At 39.4% G+C, this 19,319-nt stretch overlaps 2 long non-coding RNA genes across 3 annotated transcripts; both read right to left on the bottom strand.

Moving 5' to 3' along the window:
- Nucleotides 1–5,777: 5,777 nt before the first annotated feature.
- On the bottom strand, nucleotides 5,778–6,953 carry LOC133784522 (uncharacterized). The gene is made up of 3 exons (XR_009871385.1): nucleotides 6,866–6,953; nucleotides 6,600–6,689; nucleotides 5,778–6,010 (listed from the first exon to the last, which is right to left on the bottom strand). It is a non-coding gene; the product is annotated as an uncharacterized LOC133784522 (long non-coding RNA).
- A 3,775-nt stretch (nucleotides 6,954–10,728) lies between these two features.
- On the bottom strand, nucleotides 10,729–12,664 carry LOC133784521 (uncharacterized). Of its 2 annotated transcripts, XR_009871383.1 has the most exons (4): nucleotides 12,527–12,664; nucleotides 12,389–12,433; nucleotides 11,619–11,745; nucleotides 10,729–10,981 (listed from the first exon to the last, which is right to left on the bottom strand). It is a non-coding gene; the product is annotated as an uncharacterized LOC133784521 (long non-coding RNA). The 2 variants fall into 2 exon arrangements; XR_009871384.1 differs by lacking the exons at nucleotides 12,389–12,433; nucleotides 12,527–12,664 and adding an exon at nucleotides 12,018–12,078.
- Nucleotides 12,665–19,319: the final 6,655 nt, after the last annotated feature.

Here is a 19,319-nt window from a genome sequence, read left to right as displayed (position 1 = left end):
CCGCCAACGGTTCCAAACCTGATGGCAACGGCAAAGGCGACAAGCGCAGCAACGCTAATGGCAAGAACGGTGGAAAACGGCCGCACAATGAGCCTTCAACCTCCGATAATAAGCGGGCCAAGGGTAATCGTTATGAACCTAGGTTCACTAATTATATCGCCCTCATCGAGTCTCGGGGAGAGGTTTACCAGGCCATAAGCTCTAGTGTGCCTTACAAGAAACCTGGACCCATTCGAAAAGACATTTCGAAAAGAGACACTACCAAGTTCTGTCGTTACCATAACGACTACGGGCATGACACTAATGAATGCAACCAGTTAAAAGACGAAATCGAGTTCCTTATTAGACAAGGACACTTGAGAAGGTAAGTACGGGCCTCGGGAACTGCCCAACGAGAAGCTCCAGGTGGCAATGAGCAGACGTCCACACGCCAACGCTCGCCACCATTACAGCCTGCCCCCGTAGCCGGAACACTCTTAACCATCTGTGGAGGCCCGCACCTCGCAGGAAATAGCGGAAAGGCTAGAGAACGATATGCTCGGACTCTACGTCATGACCAGGACATCGAGATGATGACTGTGGAGGACCGTGCTCCAAAGAAGGCTCCCTCAGAGGAATCTGGGATAACCTTCTCTGAAGGTGATGCCCAGCACGTCCGGTTCCCACATTTCGATCCGCTGGTCGTGGACATCCAAATGGCCAATATGATGGTAAAGAGGGTACTAGTCGATATAGGAAGTTCAGTGAACATCCTGTATAAGTAAACACTGGAACGCATGAAGTTGTCCGTAAAGGACTTGGAGCCCTACAATCAGACAATATATGGCTTCTCTGGAGAAGGACTCGCCCCAGCCGGAATGATCAAACTTCCGATAACGACGGGTACAGCGCCTGCAACAAGGACATTACTCGCCACTTTTGTAGTGGTCGATTGTCCTTCGGCGTACAACGCCGTTGTCGGAAGGCCCATACTGGTTGATCTAAGGGCCATTATCTCCATGTGGCACCTAGCCATGAAGTTCCCAACGGACGCAGGGGTAGGATGCGTCTTAGGAAACCAAAGGGAAGCCAGGGAGTGCTATAATGCCTCAATCACAAAGGCAAAAAGTGGAGCATCGAGGAGCGCTACTCCAGACCGATTGCAGAAGACAGACAAGCCCAATCAGGTGGTAACGTCACCAAATAGGGTGTTGCCCAAAGTGAGGATATAGATTTGGATCCTCGCTTTGGGGATTTAGAAGAAAATGTTGGACCCATCGAGGACCTAGAAGAGGTCCAACTCGATAAAAAAGACCCAACCAGAGTCGTGAGGGTTGGGAAGAATTTAGAGCCTACCACAAAGCAGGCACTGGTGAAATTCTTGCAAGAGAACCAGGAAGTTTTCGCCTGGTCGCACAAAGACATGGTTGGGATAGATCCTACAGTAATCAGCCATGTCCTGAACATAAACAAAGCCTTTCCACCGGTGCAACAAAAAAGAAGGCTGCTCGGTAAAGACAGATCAAAAGCCTTAAAAGAAGAAGTCGAAAGACTTAAAGAAAATGGGTTCATCAGGGTGGCGTTTTATCCATCGTGGGTCTCCAATCCGGTACTAGTCCCCAAGCCTAACGGCAAATGGCGGACCTGTGTGGATTTTACAGACCTCAATAAAGCCTGCCCAAAAGACTGTTTCCCACTCCCAAGGATCGACCAGTTGGTCGATGCTACTGCAGGACATGAGATCCTCTCGTTCATGGACGCGTATTCAGGCTACAACCAGATCAGCATGCATCCCCCTGATGAGGATCACACCAGCTTTCGGACCGATACGGGCTTATATTGTTACAAAGTAATGCCCTTCGGATTGAAAAACGCAGGCGCAACTTACCAGCGACTGGTCAACCACATGTTCAAGGAGCTGATCGGAGTAAGCATGGAGGTATATGTGGATGACATGCTGGTAAAGTCCAAGAAGGCAGAAGGACATGTGAGGGATTTGCGAGAATGCTTCGGCGTGCTGAACAAATACCAGATGAAGTTGAATCCCCTCAAATGTTCCTTTGGAGTCGGATCAGGAAAATTTCTGGGGTTTATAGTAAATTCGAGAGGAATCGAGGCCAACCCCGACAAGATAAAAGCCCTGATCGACATGAAGTCGCCAGAAAAGATCAAGGATGTACAAAGCCTGACCGGAAGGATCGCTGCCCTAAGCAGATTCATCTCAAAGTCAACTGACAAGTGTGTTCCATTCTTCAATCTACTCAGGGGAAATAAGAAGTTTTAATGGACGGATGACTGCGAGCAAGCATTTCAGGCCTTAAAGGCTCATATGTCGCAACCTCCCGTCTTGTCGAAACCAATCGAAGGAGAAACTTTGTATATTTATCTGGCGATTACCGAAGTTGCTGCTAGTGCGGTACTAATACGAGAGGAAGAAGGCGTACAGAAAGCTGTTTACTATGTCAGCAAAAGGCTTATCGGTGCAGAATTGAAATATCCACCAATCGAGAGATTAGCATATTGCTTAATTCTAGCCTCCAGAAAGTTGCGTCCATACTTCCAAGCCCATCCTATCACAGTTCTGACCGACCAGCCCCTTCGGCAAGTCCTCCAAAAACCTGAGGCGGCTGGACGACTGTTAAAATGGGCAGTTGAATTGGGACAGTTCGATGTAACTTATTCATCGCGAGCAGCAATAAAAGGACAAGTCTTGGCCGATTTTATTGCGGAGTTCACCGAACTCCCCAACAGCGAGCTAGGCAAACAGCCTGAAGCGCCCATGCATCAAGACAAAACTCCTTCGTGGAAACTATTCACGGATGGTTCATCCAATTAATCCCACGCTGGAGCGGGAGTGATATTGATAACGCCCGAAGGGCATCGATTTCACTGCGCAATCAGGTTTGACTTCGCAGCATCAAACCATGAAGCAGAATACGAAGCGCTCCTCGCTGGACTGAGAATGGCCAAAGATATGAGCATAAAAACGCTTGATATTTACAGTGACTCTCAGCTGGTCGTGAATCAAGTCCTGGGAGAATATCAAGCGCGAGGATTAAAGATGATGACCTACCTTAATAAAGCGAAAGATTTGCTAGCCCAGTTCACAAAGTACACCCTCCAGCAAATTCCGTGAGACCAAAATTCGAATGCAGACGCCTTAGCCAAACTTGCAAGTGCAAAGGATGCTGACACCTTGAACATAGTCCTGGTAAAAAAATTGGGTAAGCCAAGCATTGAAGCAGCCGAAGCCAACTTGGAGATTCGTGCAGAAGATACGTGGATGACGCCTTACCTGGAGTATCTGACAAGTGGAACATTGCCAGCAGATAGAAACAAGGCCAGAACTCTGCAAAGAAGGGCTGCTAGGTACATACTGCTCGACGGTGTTATGTACCGAAGAGGATATTCAATGCCACTACTCAGATGCATTACATCAGAAAAAGCTAAGGAACTCATGAAAGAGGTGCATGAAGGCTTCTGCGGAGATCACGCTGGAGGGCAGAGTTTGGCGAAAAAAGTTCTAAGACAAGGCTACTTCTGGCCAACAATGAACGAGGATTCAATGGAGTACGTACGAAGATGTGATAAATGTCAAAGGTTCTCCAAGATCCCACGAGCAGCTCCAAACGAGCTAAAGCAGATGCAGAGCCCGTGGCCTTTCGCAATATGGGGAATAGACTTGATTGGATCTCTGCCAACGGGAAAAGGAGGAGTAAAGTACGCTGTCGTGGCAGTCGATTATTTCACAAAATGGGCCGAAGCTGAACCACTCGCAACCATCACAACCAAAAAAGTTCTTGACTTCGTCATCAAGAACATTGTGTGTCGTTATGGATTGCCTAGGAAGATAGTTTCAGACAACGGGACCCAATTTGACAGCGACCTGTTCACCGATTTCTGCGAGAGGCATGGGGTTATTAAGAGCTTTTCTTCAGTCGCACACCCCCAAGCAAATGGGCAAGTCGAAGCTGTAAACAAAACTCTCAAGGACACCCTGAAAAAATGACTTGAAGAGGCTAAAGGAGCATGGCCAGAACAGCTGCCTGAAGTCCTCTGGTCGTATAGAACATCTCATCGAACAGCGACAGGGCATACCCCATTTTCTCTATCCTATGGATATGAGGCAATGTTACCTGTCGAGTTAGATCCCCCCTCACATCGGCGTTTGACCTACGAACAGGACATGAACAGCCAGTTGATGATGGAGTCCCTAGACTCGATCGATGAGATAAGAGAAAAATCTCAACTCCGAGTTGCTGCTTACCAGCAAAAAGTCGCTCGGTACTTTAACTCCAAAGTTAAAGAAAGAAAATTCAACGTCGGAGATTTGGTGCTACGATGAGTTTTCTTAAATACCCGCGACCCCACTGCTGGAGTGCTCGGACCTAACTGGGAAGGGCCTTACCAGATTGAAGAAGTCCTTTACCTGGGCACCTACAAACTTGCACGCTTAAACGGAGATCTCGTTCCGCGTTATTGGAATGGAGAACACCTGCGCAAGTATTATCAATGAACAACCCTTTTTAAAGGACTGGCTTGTTTAAATTTCTCTTTTAAATTTTACAAGTTTTGGAAAGAGGGTTAGCCACGATGTATGGCTGACTGCTCATATATGTAAGATTCTTTTTCAGAGTCACTCGTAAAGACATGTTTAGTCCATTTTTAATACGAGATTATAAGGGACTGTGCACAGCCAGTCATTCTTGCCAACCTTTGTGAATTTATATTTACAAGTATTTGTTCATTACGTGTGTTGTTTTGCTGTATTACAAGTATCAGTTTTACTACGAACAGGAACGTTCGAACAGGTTATGGTCAAGGCAAGTGACCAAGGACCTAAAGCTCCTGGATCACTTGGGGGGCATATAAGGCACATCGATAGCAAAGCATACTCGCAAGGTATGTAAACACATGAACAAAATAAGTGAAAGCATACTACAGTACTTAGAGTATTTTTCAAAATTTACGTTTTGTTAAAACTATGCCAAAGTACTATGCTAAGTTCGGTCATACGGACAAATGTTATAATAAGTAAAAATATTATAGCACCAAGAGTTAAGCTTTTACACCACAAGCATTGCTGCTTGGATGTAACTGTTCAAATAAAAAAGATTTACTGCTCGTGCAGCAAAGTTTAAAAAGAAAACTATTGTCTTTACATCACGACCCTTGGGTCGTTTGTTCAAAAAGAAAGAAAAATAGTTAATAAAGATTAAGAGGCATGAGGGGCAGGAGGGTCACTACAAGAAAAAACAGTATTCATAACACTTAAAAACTGCTATCCGGGACTATTGATAGCACTTCTGAAAATGCTAACATAGCCCCTGTTATTAAAAGTCCAGTCTTTTCTATAACAGTTTTTGAATGTTATGTTCGGTGTTATCTTAAACTATTCAATAACACATTTTTAGGTGCTATAATATTTAAATAATAACATTTAGATAGAGTTTTTGGTTATAAATTTGAAGTTTAATCTTGTACTTTTTTCATAACACTTTTCAACTGTTACATTTGATTATTTTGATAACATTTTTAATTTGTTATATTATATAAACCATAACGATTTTTTACGCTTATAATATGTTTTTAAATCATAACATTAGTAATAAAATTTTAAATTTTATTTTGATAAGTATACTTATATGGTTTTTTTTTAATTAAATGATTTTCATTATTGTATTTTGATAAAAAAAAATTCAAAATTAATCATAAAATGTAATTCTCAATATATTGATAAACCATAAGTATTACATTAAACAATAACTAATTCAAACCATGAATATGTCTACTTAATGAGATCTTAGTTCTAACTTAAGTTTGAAAACATAACATAATAAAGTTTCTTGAACATTTTTTACTTCAAAAATGAAAAACAAAAACATTACAAGATACACAAAAGTAAACCATGCATGAAACTTGCTCCATCCTTCAATTCATCATTCTTTGTGCACTTGTCCAGAAGACAAAATTCTCACATTCTATGATATCCCTTTGGGTCTGGTTGACAAGTCCTGGAAGTGATCTGAACCTAAAACAGCACATATGGACATTAGACACATATTATTTCCCTTAAAACCAAATAGATTATTACATAGATATGCATGAACATCAGATGAGATGAACCTCATACCACTAGCTATTTTGCACAGCTTAACAAAGACCTGTAAAAGATTTCATTAACCCACTTGGAATCCAAACTAACATGTATTTAGCCCAGGTAATGAATGAATGCTATACTATAATTTTTACAGACTTATAATGAAATATCACTGGAACATTGTGCCAAGAACTTAAACAACTCTGAATTGTAGTAAATGGCTGAATGTTATTTGGGGATTGAACAGGGTTAATTAAACAAAGAGAACAAGCACTTAATTAAACTTTAAAGCATGATTTTTAAACAATTTCATGAACAAATTAGATATTTTTGACATCTGAAAGTATTTGAATCATGGATTAATATTTTTGAGTTGAGAAAGAATGAGTCAAGTTTAACATAAAATGCAAAAATTGGAGTTTTGGTGAAGTGAAATACACAAGCGTTTGAACTAAAAGTTATCTTATAATTTGTAGTTGTTTCAAAGTATCATATCACTATGTATATCACTATGTAGTACCTTTGATGTCATCCACAGTGACGTAAGATTGATGTAAGAGGGCAGCAGCCTTAATAGAGTCGCACTTTGCGAGTTGAATTGCAGCCTTGGCTGAGAACAAAACAAATCTTGATCAGCTTAGCATAAGTAACAACTAGATATATGGTTTGAACTAACAAAGTCAGTCACTGCTCGTGATTGAATTTGTTCACAAGTTATTGTCGAATTTGCCAAAATGCCATCTAGATACCATAATGGAAAACAAAGAAGTATGTCAACAAACTTACCACCCCAACAAAAGCCTGCAGCACCTATTGTAGAATAGCCTCTATTTTTCAAATCCTGAATCACTACTTTGGCAAATTCAAATCCCTCATCCTATTGGAACAAGCAAAAGGTTTTAGAACAAGTCTAAGAGAGTTTTAATACTAGAGTACAACAAATGCTTCCAGAAGTTAAATTAACTTGACAGTTAGGAAAGATTAGGATGCTAAAATAGCAACTATTGGCCTAGCTGAATCTAGAATTAATTTTGCAGAGCCCACAACATGAAAACTTTCAACTAACTCACCAGAAACAATCTTAAGTATCTATTACTAATATTAAGGACTATCAAGTATGAATCAAAACACTAGAACCAACCGTGCTATGATCTTTAATCCAAACGCTCATAGGCCTTTTAGTATCTGCACGAACAAAAGGATCCCCCTTCAAGAAGTCAGGAACGGCCACAAAGAATCCAGCAACTGCGACTTTGTCGGCCACTTTCCTTTACAATAGGCAGAAGCTTGTATTAGTTTTCAAGAGGGCACACAACATCATTAATACAAATCACAACTTATTTTTCTCAAACAAAAAAGAAAAAAAAACTGTCATGCAAGTGCTTAATAGCGAGTCTTAACGAATCCATGAGAGGTAACTCAAATGGTTGGTTTGTGCTGCTAAGTACCTAAATAACAATTGTTATAGTTTTATGGTTCCCAAATATTATAGATAGATGGAGAGCTAGTAAGAAAAAAATAGTGAACTTGAATGGTCCTTTACGTAAAATTTTCCTTCTAATCAAATATTGTAAATTAACAAAGCATTATGATCCCATCAATTTAATCCAATACATCACACGATACAGTGATAACAATAAGAGTAGTGAAAAATTTATCAAACAAAATGAAAAATTTATCCAAAAGATCAGTAGTGACACATAATTTCAAGCCAGGGCAAGTGATCAAATTAGTAAGAACCCAATATAATATAAAGCTTAAATAAGAACAAAATAATGATAAAATTACCATATACATCAGAAATAAGAACAGCAGCATGCTTAGAGTAGGGAGAACCGATGACATAGGTGGGAAGGCCACCAAGTTTCTCGACATGGCCTGCTCCACTGTGTGGATCAAGGATTGGAGGGTCTGAGCAACACAAAGGTCCTACTCCACTGTATAGTTAATATATCAGTTTCAGAAGAAGAAGAAGAAGATAACAGATTTATTTTTTTCTTTAAGAGGAAGAACAAGCTTTGAACATTTTCCAAATAATCTGAAACCCAAAAACCCAGTCAGTCCTGGGTATAAGGGAGAATCACACTATCTAATAAATCAGTAAGGAACATAATCTTTCTTACACAAAAAAATGACAGCATTTGAACAATAAGAGTCCACCACAAAATTAGGGAGCCCATGCTCTGGGGCCAAATTTTATCAAATTTGAACTGACTTTTTTAAGCAATTATTTTTATATTTTTATAATCGAAATGCATAATTCATTCAGACAAAGTTGACCATATAGCAAGACTAACATCAAATGTCCTCAACCGATTTAGACATCAGCGCCCACTTGGCTTGGCCATATTATGGGCGCACTCTTCAAATTCTTACACAAAAATAGGACCATTAATACCACATATATCCACTATTACTAATATTACACTAATCCCTTTAGAATAGTACAACAACAAATATTTGTCTAATTTAGCTCAGCTTTCTCAACATATAAGTTGGGTGTCATTTTTTTTAACAAAAGGGAATCTTGACTGGTTCCAAATATAATAACAGGTGGAAAAAAGTGGAAGAAGTTTGGACTGGTTTCAAATATTAAGCTAGGGAACACTCTCATATAATAATAATAATAAGAAGAAAAAAAAGTAGTAATAATGCTAAAAGACATACTGAATTCATTTATAATTAACTCTTATTATTTACTAGTTTTGATGTTAAGCACAATCATTGCTCTTATGTATATGTATAGGACAGTGGTGATGAATGAGAGAGAAAGTACAAGTGCTGGGGCATTGTAACTAACTAATGGGGAAGTTTTGGTTTTATTTTGAAGCGGTGGATTACCAATCACTGCTCTAAATCCCCTCTATTATGAGAATAACGTATGGGGCAGGGGAATAAAAACTACTGCTCAAACGAAAAGTTTCCACATATTGCAGTAAAAAGAATCATCTAGTTGTTTTTTATGCCCTGTTTTCTTAATTTGTTTTCTATTTCTATTGTTGCTCTTTGCAACTACTTAGAAAATAATTCCCTTATATTGCTCTCTAAACAACTTCAGAATAAAGGAAAAGCTAGAAGGAATCAAATAACTCAAGAAAATAAACACACAATATGCAAACAAAAACAAATTATAAACACACAAAAGGCACCAGCAATTATGTTATTAAAATAATAAGTTACCATCAATTAGAAGCTGCATGAACAAGACAAACAAAATTCAAGAAACATATCATGTATAGCTAGATGCATATTACCATATAACATGCACCCAAATGCATATTACCATATATAATACTTGGCTTTTATTGATTTTGTTTTTCTCAGCAAAAGGAAAAGAAAACTGTGACTACACTTTGTTCATGGAAATTGTTACGTACATGGAAATTGAATAGAGTACTGCATAAAAATAATATATTACACTCAAAAAGCAACAAAACCAGAGATAAGAGAAAATTTCACTTCTTAATTAGCTAGCATATATGGAGTTAACAGTGTTCATAGAACAGCAAGTGGCCACAATACTCTAAATTTCAAACATATGGTTCCAATTCTATGCGAAGCAAAGAATTCAAGATGAAAAAATAAATATAAAAAGTAACAATCAATTTATAATAGCTAATACAATGCCACTGGAATATAACCATATGGAAAACAACTAAATTACTAGAATAATGCTATTGAAAATAACCATGAGGTGTAAACAAACTATTACGTGATGGATTGCAGCTTCTAAAATTCATAGAAATCTTACATATACTAAGGAAAAATTTAGCAATGAAATTAAGGGTTTAAGTTATTTCTCATACTAGTTCATCTTAAGGCTGCAAAAAGGGAACAAGGAGTTTAAGTTGGCTCAAGAAAAGATTATGTACTCTATATCCACCAGGTGAAGTTTTATGGAAGCTTTAATGGAATGAAGGCTACACTCAAGCAATTGAGTGGCAAAGAACTTACTGTTCCAGGATGGGTCAGAATATAGGCATATCCCTGTGCAAGCTTATCTCGTGGAAATGGTCAGTGACCTTGGAAGAAAATAGAAAGTCAATTTCCCTCAATTCAAGCTCATTAGATATAGATATCACTATATAAATAAGTTATAACTAAAATTTGTATAGTATTTGCTTATCAAGGATAAAAGTTTGGCTTCTTAACCAACATCAAGAAGTGCCAGTAGGAAAAAGCATAGAGAGTAGCATATAAGTAGTAGACAATCGCTCTAGCGAATCTTGCAAATTTGGCTATTCATACTACAGATCGTATTACCAATGTGCATGTTTATGCCTTTTTCTGAATAATTAAATGCATGTAAGAGAGAGACCTGTGTTGATCCTGTATCATGGTTCTCTAGAAATGTGACAGCACGCGAAGGCCACCATCCCATAACTCCAGTTGGTTTGCCTTGAGGATCTATCAATCTCCAGTATTGATTATGCAGAGCAGAGTGGAGGATTCCCTGCACGAGGGCAATACCTCAAGAGTTTACATCTTTCATTGAAAATAAGTAAAATAAGAAATGAAATATCTGGGAAATTAAAATACATATTATGAGAAACTTGAGAAAGCATAAACATCACCTTTGTTGTGACATCTTGTATTCTATGCCCCAATCTGGAAGATCAATGCAACAAGTTTGTAGGCACCTGAAAAAAAAAAAATGCCACCCTGAAAACAGTGAGGTAGCAGGTAAATAAACTGTACGTGAATGCACACAGATCTCTCAACATTGAGCAAACATAACAGCTAAAATCCTTAAGTGAAGACTTTCTTTCGGGCCTTAAGTTCTTACCTTGATTGTAACACAAGTCGCCATGCTCATAACCTAAACTATCCCAATATTCTCCAATAGCAAATGCAGGATTTGAAGCTTCAATATATTCTTTTACATAAGAACCTGAGAAGCCCCTGTGAACAACATATAAGACAAAAACTTCTACTAAAATATATGAATAGAAATATAATTATGAATTTATAGAACCATTCAAAACTTTCCCAAACATCCTATCATTCCAATTAGTGTAATCTGCAGTTGACAGAAGTCACTGTGATACCTCTTAAATTAGTCTCCTTTGAACGTCAAGGTGACACATGTTACATTTAGATGGCATGTTCAGTCAGAAAAGTTGAGTACAGTACTAAACAAATGAAATTGACTGGAGCATATAGAATATTAATGTCCTTAGCAGAGCCGTCTAAAGACATGACTTTATAAAGTTATGCTTCATTCATATCAATATCAACATCTTTGACTCAAAAAGACAAAAATGGGATAGATCTCAAAGATGGAAAGAATGATGTTCATTTATTGTAAAAGTCACTGATGACCTGTAAATGCACAAGCACACAGTGCTCTCAACAATACAAACAGAATTTTTATTTTTATTTTTATTTTTAAATGAATGGTGATGAGGATCTAATCTCATATACATTGCTTTCCATCCAGCTTTATCATTGTGATCTATGAATAAGCAATCCTAGCACAGAAATCAGCAGGAAGTGTTTCAAACACATGTAAAGCTGAAAAAGTTGAGAAATACATTACCTCACAAAGTCGAGGCGCCACCCATCATAACCAATGTAATTTCGAAGCCAATTTAACCACTCTTTTATATCTTTTCTTACAAACTCCTGGGAATGATCGATGTTTGGTGCAGCATGGAATATATCACCTATGCAAAAATTAAGAGCAACTAAGTAAGATAGAATGCTCTCTCATTTTCCAGCTTAATCATCAAAACTATTATAACATGTTAATCATTTCCAGCTTAATTATTAAAATTAATAATGACATATTGACATTTTCATCTATCGAACATTAACATTTAGACATATACACATGCATATGTATGCATGTAAATATCCACATGCATGCTACTGCAAGGCATTCTATGTCAAGCACTTATAATTACTACATCAATAAATAATTGAATGAAAAAGGTACCACTAGAAGGGTTTCCACGAACCTGAAAATTTGGATCATCGCAAACAATTGCCTCAAGACCCCAAGAAAGCTTGCCACCAAAAATGTTCCAAACATCATTTGGGCTCTGAAAACAGCAATACATATATATATATATATATATATTCTGTAATAGAGGCCTCAAAAACATTCTTAAATGGAACCTAAAATACTTCTGATTAAGTAACTATATTATCACTTGATCGTAACAATAGATATGATAAAAATGAATTTTTTATATTAGTTTACCACATATGACAAGCCACCATTCTCATAGGTTCTTAGAAATGATAAATATATTCGCACTCAGAATAATTTGAAAAAAAAGAAGAATTTGTATAACAATGTCTAACCTGTTTATGTGCACACCGATGATTCAGCACAACATCTCCCAAGGCCTATATTCATAGAAATACAGACATAGCACCAGGTTTTAAAACCAAATTTAACATCCAAAACTCAACTTCAAATAAAAAAAATCACAAACATACCAAAAGGTCTTGAGAATGCATTTCTTCAATGCAGTGTTTAAGTTCCTCCTCAGAACCATATGCTGAGTTTAAATTGTACAGATCTTAAGGCATATAACCTGCATGTCATTAGATAATCAATATCTACTGTCTGCTATAAAATATATATAAAAAAATTACGGTATATAGATATATCTAAAGAGTCTAAATCAGTGAAGATTAACAGATCAAAATACTACACAAAATAATAATAATAACAAAAATTAAAAAGTTCTATCTTGAAACGTACACCAATAGACTTTCCTTTTTGAGAGAAATAAATATTCATATATCCAAAACACATAAACAGGATGTGTGGGTCAAGTGGCCAACAATAACATACTAATGCTAAAATAAAAGAGATTGCAAATCCACAAGAAGAGGAAAATCACTAAACAATTTCATCTCCTTTAGATGTTCATGCAACAAGTTCATATATGTCAAAAAGGAAAGCACATTTCAACTACAATACACAAATTCTTAAAACTTCAGACTCACAGCAAGAAGAAGGGATTCTTTAGCGGTTAGCCTCTCCATTTCTTGGGCGTAAGCAGCTGGAGCTCCTCCCTGTACAGCCTGCTGGACCATTGCTCTGCAAGTCAATCTCCGTGGTAGACCCACGAGTCGAGCCACGCCACGCCGTAGACCCACCGCCGCAAGCACCGTCACACCCACGAGCCAGCCACGCCATAGACCCAAGAGTCGAGCCTCCCTGTCACACGACCGAAGCCGCAGGCCCCATCACCTTGTTACACACCTGCACAAACAGAGAGAAAGAAAGAAAGATTGAACGAGTGAGAGAGAGAGAGAGAGAGTTACTGAGTATGAGAGAGAAACAAAGGAGGCGTGTAGAGTAATTAGGGATTATTGCTTTTGTGTTTCATTTGGCGCCTGTGTATTTCATTTACCGCCCATTTTTCGTGTCTTTTTCTATTACCATGTGACAATAGCACTTGTTAAAATATGCTATATTTTAATGTAATATATGGGCATAATTGTTGTAGTGGGTCCTGGGCAGCATTCGGGTCGGTCGCTTCCTTGATGGTTTCCTCTTCCAAACCAACGGCGCTTGGAGTTGCAGGAGTCGCAGCTCTTGCCTCCTCTTCGGCCAGTTGGGCAGCGCATCGGGCCAACTCCGCAGCTCTGACTTCCTCTGAAAGGTAGCTAAAGTCAGCACCCTGATTGTGTTTCGAGAAGTTATAGAAACATCGGAGTGTCGTCCTTTTGTACTTTTCCAGATTCTTGGAGTTGTCGAGCTCCAACTGCTGCACCTTGCCCTCGAGAGTGGCAATAGTCTCGTCCTTGGTCTTGACTACCCCCTCCAGATGCTTGATTTCGTGGAGATGAGTTTTGTTGTACGACCGGTACTCTTCCCTCACTTAACCGCTGCATCTTTTGCAGCTTCAGCCGTGGACAGTTTGGTCACCGCTGCATCCCTCTCTCGGACCACTGCTTCCAACTCCTTGGCATGCCTGGCCTCAGTAGCCGAAAGCTCCTCGGCCGCCTTCACCTGATATTTCTCGATTGCTTTTGCCTAGACCTGCTCGACGAGAGCCTCGGCTCAGGTACGAGCAGTAGTGGCAGAAAGTAAGGCCTGTGCACAAAGAAAAAGGAGTTAGGACTTATCACAAGGTCTAAAAAACTACAAGAATTGAAGAATAAAGAAACACTTACGCTGGAGATTTCGTTCAGAGCCCTGTTCAGGATCTGATCGACTGGTAGCTCTTAAGCTTGGATCATGGCGGTCCCAACATGCTCGCCTTTGCCTATGCGATCAAGACGGTCCTTGGCAGATCGGATGGCATGGCTCACGAGTCTGGCCCCATGGGCCTCTTCACGAGAAAGCTGCTCCCTAGCAGGCGCAGCTGGAGGATTGGGCCGAACAGGAGTATTTTGCTGTTCAGAAGGAGCTGGAGGAGGAGTAGGAGTTCGCCCAGTTGGCGCAGGACTTTGCCCAGTTGGTGTGCCCTGAGGAAGGTCTTCTGGTCGACTCTTTTTGGCAGAAGGGCCCCGACTGGATTCACCAACTCTCTTTTTCGATATCCGTGTGAGTTGGGGGACTTCTTCTTCTTCCTCGGCCTGGTACATGTCGAAAATGTTGGGAGTCGACATATCTGCATGGAAGTGAACACAAGAGGTTAACAAGGAAAACGAAAGGTAAAAGTATGTAATACAACAGAAGGAAGATAACAAAGTAAATACCTGAGCTACAACTACTGGTCGCTACACTATTGACTCTATTAATCATATACTCATTTTCTGGCATGAAGAAGTCTGACCCTAGATTTGGAACATATGTAAAGTTACCGTCCCCGTCAAACATATGACAGGGAATTGGCAAACCATTTAAAAGCGAAATAACGTTACCATTGTCATCAGAAGACTCTCCCAAGTCAACAAAAGGCTCTGTGGCCTTTTCTTTCCCCTTGCCTTGGGGAGCAGAAGGCCTTTCTGCAGAAGGGCTACCCGTGGGTTCCCTGATCGTAACTCCTGTAGGCCTCCTCCTGGGAGAAGGCACAGGAGGTTGCTGCTCGGGAACCCCCTCAGCAGTGGCTTCGTCCACTGCGGACCCTCTGTTTTCATGGCGAGGAGCCAGGAGGCCAAATGACCTCAGGTTGTTTTCAATGATCAAGGCCTTGACGCTTTTCGCTGCATCAGACATCCTGGCCAGAGCATTGGACCTCAACACCATGTCTGGTGTTGGAGTCGGACGTAACCAAGGGCCTGAAAAACAGGTCAGGTTTGAGAAAAAGGGAAAGAGTATATTCTGGGGAAAGGTATCGACCAGCGAAAAGATAAGCTCTTACCTCCTCTCGCGAAGGCCAAGTTGTTACTGGCTATGTCCGGAGTAAAGAAGTACTCCTTATTGTAATGCCCCACGTTCGAGATATGGGTAGCGCCACTCAAGAACGTCCGGCCGGTTTCCTGGTGGCAGAAGTGAAAAAAGCCCGTCCCGTTGTGCTGAGGGTTGGACTTGAGATCAAAGAGGTAGTTGACCTCATGATGTGAAGGTTCTGGCCATTTGTTAAGTTTGTATAGGATATAGAGCGCGTCCAGCATCCTATATCCATTGGGAGTTATTTGAAAAGGGGCGACACCAAAGTAATTGGCCACCCCCACAAAAAATGGATGAAGAGGGAGATATGCTCCCGCCTCAATGTGGTATCGGGACCAGCGCTGTTCGCCCCTCCTGGGCGGTTAGCCCTCTGGTCCGCAGTGGGACGCGTAATGGTTACCCCCGTAAGGGGGAATTTTCTGAAGCAGTTGGCAACCATTCGAGGGGTCACCGAACTAGCTGGGGAGGTATACCACTCGACATCAGGCGGATTCCGATGACAAGGACGAGCCCTAGTTTGAATATTAGGGTCAGGAACAAGATTTTCTCGACCACTGGTCAAAGGAACCCCAGCCTGCGAGCCAGGCTGGGCAGGAGAAGTAGGGTTACTTTCAGACTCGGGCCTTTTCTTGCCAGAAGACTTTGAATGAGCCATCGGAGGAGAAGGATGTGGTCTGGAAGAGGCTCGCGAGAAAGGTATCTGGTGAATGCGATCGGTTGGTTGTTCTTCTCCCTCGAGCAGCTGGGCGAGGAGGTCGTTGTCGATGGGTCTCTCACCTCCCCACAAATCTGGCATTAAAATATGCAAACAGAAGAATGGGGAGGTGAGGTTAGAGAACTCTAGAAGGCTTTTAGAATAACGCTGGTCGAGTATAAAAGTTAAGCCTTTATACAACAGCATTCTAACAAGAAACTAAATCTTTCTATGCGAACAGTTTGAAAAACGGATTAAAGGGTGAAAGTGAAAAGTTTTCCTGAAAAGCTTTTTCAACTCCCCTTAGGGCGGGAAAAATTATTTTTTTCAACTGGCTTAAAAATCGAAATGTTACTTCGGTTTTACGTCCTAAAAAGCATGATCCTGGGTTTTAAACTAACTCATAAGCCTACTCTGCCTACAAAAACATTCTACCTACAGGCGCCTAAAAACCAGAAGCCAAGAGACTTAAACAGTACACCATTAAAAAGCATGCACCACGAGAAATTAGAAGCATGGGGTTTCAGTAACTTACCAGGGAAAATGGTCGTGAAGGTGGAAGAGAGAACTTCGGAAATCAATGAGCCCACCGTCTGAGTCTTGAAAGCACAAGGGAACGTTCGCCGGAGAAGGTAAAGCTCTGGTTTTTAGGGTTTTTGGCAGAATAATGGCGTGCGTGAAAAGAAAAGAAATGGCTCTGGTGATCTTATATAAGTCTGTCTCTGATATTAAAAAGGCGTAATCATTAGTTTTCCTTTTTCGAAGTATGGGGGAACGTGATGGTCGTCGAAATTGTTTCTGGGGAACTGAAAAGTCATGATTAGACAGGAGTGGGTTGCTTTTTTCAAGAACACACGAAGGGTTCTGACACGTCAGGAGGGGTTACCGAAGAGTCGTTCGTTCAAAGTTTATTTACTGTTCGTAGTAAATAAACTTTGGGGGGCAAATGTTATCCAATAAATTAGCATTTGTGACGTGGCGAATAATCTCTTGACACGTGGCTGATACCTGGAAGCGTCTGCCAGGGTATCTACCAGGAGGCACACCAGAAGCAGGACAAGCCTGTCTTACTCGCGACCAGTCTGGTCGGTAGTTCCACAAACAAGGCAACATTTATGGGAAGATCTTTATGAATCCCGAATTTATCTCATGTAATCTTCGGAATATCCTAATATTCAGGGGATATTATCTATAACAATATTTTGTAACCCTCCTTGGGCCTATAAATAGCAAGAGATGGCTCAAGGAAAAGGACTTTTGGCTTCTGAATCATAGGAATTATAGAATTTCTCTTAGCAAACTTGTATTGTTGGTCAGAAGTGTTGAAACTCATTGAACCCAAGTTCTCTGATCATACTTTTGATTATATATCAATATCATTCTAAGTGGACGTAGGTCATTACCAGATCCTGGGGCCGAACTACTATAAATCACTGTGTTTTCTTTACTTTTGTCATCACGTTATTCTCTTTACATTCGTCTATTTCAATCATATTTTGACTCCGTGTCAATTGGCCAAATCGTGGGTCAACAAAAAATAATGCTTAAAAATGTATTTTAACATATTAAAAATTTATTTAAATTGATTTTAAATTTTCAAAATCAATTGAAATCTAAAAAAAAATATTAAACAAAAAAAATCTAAAAAAAAAATACAAAACAAATTTTTTGATAAAATCGATTAACATCACTTCTTCAAAAAAAAAAACCTCTCAGCCCTCTTACCGAGAGCCACGGATGGGGATTAGGCGTTTTAGAAGACAGAAGGGGTTGTATGTTTATTAATTAGCTAGTTAAACATAATCTTAATAATTATTAAAATTAATTTAATTGTAAAAGATTAACCATTAATTGTAATTGTAATTAAAATTAATATTTGAAGTTAGAAAAAAATATATGTGAAATTTAAATAATTTTAATAATATTTACACTCAAATATATTACAGTTAGATTATCATAAAATAATATAATTAACTTCAAAGAGAATAAGTCATTATAAAAACAATATTTAATAAAATTTGTTTTTCTTTGGTAATAAGAAATTATTACCAAAGATATAATAGTGTGTTATTATCACCTAGTGATAATTTTTTATTTTATTCTCTTGGTGTCATAATTACACATAATTGAATTTCCTAGTGAAGTTGATGCATTTCAAAGTAGTTGGCAAAATTCCCAACAAAATATTTGATGGAATACTGGAGTTTTTACATGATGCATTTCCAGCCTCAAATAAGCTTCCAAAATTGTGGTGGAGTAAATACCAAGGAAAATTCTCGAAATTTATTATTTAGAATTATTAGCAGTGATAATTAATATTATTAAAGGCGTACTATCCATCGCTAATAATACTATTAGCAGAGGGAGAATAATAATAGCGGAGGGTCCTGCCGCTAATACTTATGTATATATAGAAAAAAAATTTGCACAACTTTTCATTTGTTCCGCCTCTCTTCTCTTCTTTGAAATATGTTTATGCACTTCTCTTCTCCGAATCAACATTAACGAGACTCATTCAGTGAACGCCTTGGCGAGGGCTCAAGGCTTACAACAGGGGCTTAGGACGCTAGGTACGTACTCTCTCTTAATCTCTCTTTCTATCTCTATGTGTTGTGAGGTCGGGGAGTCATGGGGCTCAGGGTATGGGTTTGGGCTATGAGGACAGGGGGCTCGGGGTTTGTAGAGTCTCAGAATGATTACTTAGCTAGTTAGTGTAACACCCCGGTTACCCCGGGATCGTGACGGTGAACTGGAAATTTAACTCGTTACCGGAGTCATTTGGTTAAAAACGTACTTCTAAGTGTCATTAATAGGTTAAGGTGTAAAACCAATTAAAAAGAATAGATATATTTTATTAAAATCTGTTCATGGGACCACCAGAACATTTACAAGTTATTTACAAATCAAAATGGTCATTACTGTTTGAAATTTACAATTCGCCGACCTAAGCGGCAAAAATTAGGGTAAACCCCCTAGTTCTTCTGAGAACTCCTTGGCCGTGGTGGTCAAGCGACTGCATATGTACACAACGCCACCTAAGCTCTCCACTCAAGGCTGGGTGAGCTTTTCTTTCCCTTTACTTGCACCACATTGCACCCATGAGCCAAAGCCCAGCAAGAAAACACAATATTGCATGTAAATAATATCAGATGATGATCATTACAATCACACAGAGCTTATAGCTCTGAACAGATAAGTGATTTAACACTTAAAGTTCTGTTAATCATACTGAGGCTTATAGCCTT

This window comes from Humulus lupulus, chromosome 6 (assembly GCF_963169125.1).
Source record: "Humulus lupulus chromosome 6, drHumLupu1.1, whole genome shotgun sequence".
NCBI classification, from domain to species: domain Eukaryota; kingdom Viridiplantae; phylum Streptophyta; class Magnoliopsida; order Rosales; family Cannabaceae; genus Humulus; species Humulus lupulus.
The sequence above is the reverse complement of the archived record's forward strand: the minus strand, read 5'-3'. Positions and strand labels throughout refer to the sequence as shown.